Source organism: Colobus angolensis, unplaced genomic scaffold (genome assembly GCF_000951035.1).
Source record: "Colobus angolensis palliatus isolate OR3802 unplaced genomic scaffold, Cang.pa_1.0 Scaffold409, whole genome shotgun sequence".
NCBI classification, from domain to species: domain Eukaryota; kingdom Metazoa; phylum Chordata; class Mammalia; order Primates; family Cercopithecidae; genus Colobus; species Colobus angolensis.
The window spans coordinates 892,667-897,121 of NW_012117477.1; the positions used below are offsets into that span (position 1 = coordinate 892,667).

A 4,455-nucleotide genomic window follows, 5' to 3' on the forward strand; every position below is an offset into this window, starting at 1 on the left:
AAATTTTTAAAGAGTTTTATTACAGGATGTTAGTATTCAAGACAGGTCAGAGAACCTTATACTTTTAATCCGATATTGGGTAACTAGTTTTAAAGTGTTACCTGAGTATTTTTCTCATATTGTCTTTTGGGCAAAAGCACTTCTCAGTGACTGTTTAAGAGATGTTACTCTGATCAAACAGTTTATCCTTAATAACTTGACACGTCAATCCATGGATAGCTTCTATTGTAGTTTTACTGCTGTCTCTGTTGGCTTTGGCAAGTTTGTCTTCTGATTTTCGATCATGTGTTTCTAAACCCAACAATGAAACTCAGTGTACCCACCCAATATTTATTCCACAGAAACTGAAGCAATTTGCAACCCAAAGAGAATTTGAAATACAAGACTTCTAAGGCATAATATTGTTTGCAGTGTACACCAAAGTCTTCTATTTTATTAAGCGGGATAGTCTGGTATTCAGAAGATCCTTCATCAGGAGGTTTGTAGCCCTTTGGGTATGTCCTAAAGATACCAAGATTCACTTTCCCTGCAGATACTGTTCTTGTTGGATCAGTCACCACAGCTGTAAATGGTTCCTGGAACCGCTTATTGAGCAGCCGAGTACTAACATGATGCCAGAAAGGCAGCAGCCATGGCCAGGGTGCCTATAATACCATCCGATTGCATTTTTAAGTTGGCCAACCTTTTTGGCATTTTCTATGTATGTGGCCATGTACTCATATGCAGCAGCCTGAGAATTTTCTCAGGTTTTAGTGTCCTCCACAGGCAAAGTAAAACTGCCCATAATAATCGTGGCTCCTTTCCTGGCATCAAACCCATCACTTCCAAGTTGCCCCCGATCTGGCATGCATCACCATCTTAGTAGAGCCAATGCTGAGATTTTGCAGTACTTTAAAATAATGGTGATTGGTAACCCAGGGCTTTGCTGCCAAGATTTCTTGCTGCTGCTTCTTGTCATATTTGTAGTTTTCATGGATACTCTGAGCTTCTAGCATGTTGTTGGCCAGTTCCCAGGTTTTTTGGACCATACCGCTCCTGGACGTCACCATCACTGAGGAATCAAAATTGTCGCCTCTATAACCAAGAGGGAACTTTAGCTCCCTAGATCTCTGTGTGTGGGTTTCAGATCCTATGCACCACATGAGAAAACTCTTTTTTAAAATTTGTATTTGTTTGATTTATTTACTTATTGAGATGGAATCTCCCTCTGTCACCTAGGTTGGAGTGCGGTGGCATGGCATGATCTCAGCTCACTGCAGCCTCTGCCTCCTGGTTTAAGTGATTCTCCTGCCTCAGCCTCCCAAGTAGCTGGGATTGCAAGCACACACCACCATGCCCGGCTAATTTTTTGTATTTTTAGTAGAGATGAGTTTCACCATGTTGACCAGGCTGGTCTCAAACTCTTGACCTCAGGTGATCCTCCCGCTTCAACCTCCCAAAGTGCTGGGATTACAGGCATGAGCCACCACATCCGGCCAGAAGCAAACTCTTAACTAGATTCTTGAGACAGCCATAACATCTTTAATTTTTTTTTTTTTCCTAACAAGTCTTTCGCTTAAGTCATTTGGAGCAAGTAAATTTTGGCAGCATCATTTTAATTTCAAAATCAGTGACTGTATATTTTTAAAATGTTATCTATTTTATAAAAGACACTATTTTATTATGTGTGATATGATTATCTTTTAATTGAATACTAGAAATTTAGCTATGTGACTTGCAACTGAATTTTATAGCATTATTTCTATAGTTAAAAACATCTAAAGGCCAATTTTCCCGCTGTATTCAACCAAGCCATGACGAGTCAACCACCAAGCCATGCACAACCTCATGAAGAATCTACTGAAGGCCGGGCGCGGTGGCTCAAGCCTGTAATCCCAGCACTTTGGGAGGCCAAGACGGGCAGATCACAAGGTCAGGAGTTCGAGACCATCCTGGCTAACACGGTGAAACCAACCCCGTCTCTACTAAAAAATACAAAAAGCTAGCCGGGCGAGGTGGCTGGCGCCTGTAGTCCCAGCTACTCGGGAGGCTGAGGCAGGAGAATGGCGTAAACCCGGGAGGCGGAGCTTGCAGTGAGCTGAGATCCAGCCACTGCACTCCAGCCTGGGCGACAGAGCGAGACTCCATCTCAAAAAAAAAAAAAAAAAAGAATCTACTGAAACAATTTCACATTTACTTTCTGTATTTTTGCAGTGTACACTGGTGAGAAATTTCCCAAACACCTGAGGATAGCTTTGTTTCACAGTAAGTCAAAGAAAAAGTGTGTAGCAAAACTGTTGAGTGTTATATAAACCAAGGTTCATTTGCATTGTATTCAAGTGGTAAATGCATGGGATATACAAATAATATATATTTAGTATATTAATCCTCTCTAGTAGGAAAGGCAGCCATTCAGGCAAACCATCTTTAGTAGAGTAGGTAAAATGAAGGCTGGGTGGACAACGTTGGTTGCCTGCTCCATAGCCATTGCTTCTTATTATAGCCTTGTTTCTTACTTGTGCACTCTGCTGTTGTTTAGTTATTAGGTAGTCATCTGTTTCACTGGTCCCTCCCCAGCTCGAGGGATAGAATGTTGATTAGCTTAAGCCAATCAGAATAATCCCATTCCATTGACAATATTAGTATAGAGTGATACATTATAAAAACCAGGCCAATAAGAAGATAGAGGCATGAGATAGAAAAATTTTTCTTCTAAAAATATGCAAATTGGGCATTCATTCTATTCTGAGTATTCTCACTTGAGTTTGAGATGCCTGAATCTGCTGCAGCTATGTATTCGGCTAAGATTTCCCTCCTAGGAACACCTCATGTCAAAGATACCCCCAGTCTCATTTACCTAACATGACAAATCAATGTAATAAAAATAAGTTGCTCTTATTGACACCATTCAAAGACAAATATTTGTGTATAGACTCACAGAACCTATGAAATTATTCTTACTGTGGAAAATTCAGAAATTATAGCAGGCAATGGAGGAGATAGTTAAGTGATTTTATAATACAAGCATCCTGATGGCCTTTTCATAAACTCGAGTCTATATATCTCTTTGTTTGCTTGTTTTATTTTTTTTAACATTTTCCCCTAAGTCTTCTTTATTTCCTTTCTTGCATAGGCTTTTCTTATACCTTGGATTGATTCTTTCCATGCCTTTCTCTATGCTCATATGAGGATATTATTTGCACACATAAAGGGATTATGGATGGAAGAGTTTGTTGTTCTTAAATCATTGTGCTTATCAAAAGGGGATCATATATTTGATTACATGCCATTTGCTTTTCAAACAAATTGTACATACCTACAAATAATCAGATGGCAATATAATGACCTGAAAAATTATTCCAAAATGGATATTAACAGTAATTTCCCTATTTAAGAATCTTGAGAATGTTTCCTTTTTCCCCACACTTATAAATACTGCTACAGTAAAATTTTTTGTTCACATGTACTTATGTTCACAGGCACTTCTATCAAGGATAAATTTCTATAGGTGGAATTACTGGATAAAAAGTATAGGACACACATACAGACACACATATACACACACACACGTTTAGTTGACTATAGAATACATCTTATGAGATTGCTTACCAGAGGCACTATTTTTCTGAAATTATCCTTTTGGATTTCATTGTACTTTTCATTTGCAGAGCCAAATAAACAAACAAACAAACAAAAAATAGAAAGAAAAACTGAGTTTACAATACCATGCTTCGGGTTCCTCAATTCTGGAATTGCATCGTGTTAGGTATCACAGGACTAGATTATTTTGCAACCACTACTTTGCTACGGTGATACCACAACTCATCAAACTTTTTATTGTTATTTTATTTAAAAACAATCTGACCACAAATATTTTTGGTATTTATTAATTTCTTCTCATTTACAAACGAGGCAAAATAAAGTACTCATGGATGACAAATAGTTCAGTTCCTATTCTCATCTCTTCAATTTAAAAGTCAGCACTCAGAATTGACACTGCACTCTTATGAGGTATCTAGTTTTCTGAAGAGACAGATGTGTAACATCAGTCGCCAAACCTGAAGTGGAATTGGCAGTATTTCTTTTCTTTTCTTTTTTTTTTTAAGGCGGAGTCTCGCCCTGTCTCCCGGCTGGAGTGCAGTGGCCGGCTCTCGGCTCACTGCAAGCTCCGCCTCCCTGGTTCAAGCGATTCTCCTGCCTCAGCCTCCCGAGTAGCTGGGGTTACAGGCGTGTGCACGCCCAGCTAATTTTTGTATTTTTTGTAGAAACAGGTTTTCTCATGTTAGCCAGCATGGTCTCAATCTCCTGACCTGGTGATCCACCTGCCTCGGCCTCCCGAAGTGCTGGGATTACAGGCGTGAGCCACAGCGCCGGACCGGAATTGGCGTAATAGGTTGCTTTGATAAAGCAGGAGGACATAAAGATAGTTAGACTGGAGTCCAAAGAAGCTCTTTACTAGTTTTTTCCTTCTGTATT

The 4,455-nt window shown here is 39.5% G+C and overlaps 1 pseudogene; it reads right to left on the reverse strand.

The window, feature by feature from the left end:
* Window positions 1–281: 281 nt before the first annotated feature.
* On the reverse strand, window positions 282–1,049 carry LOC105521738 (annotated as a pseudogene).
* Between the last annotated feature and the right edge of the window lie 3,406 nt (window positions 1,050–4,455).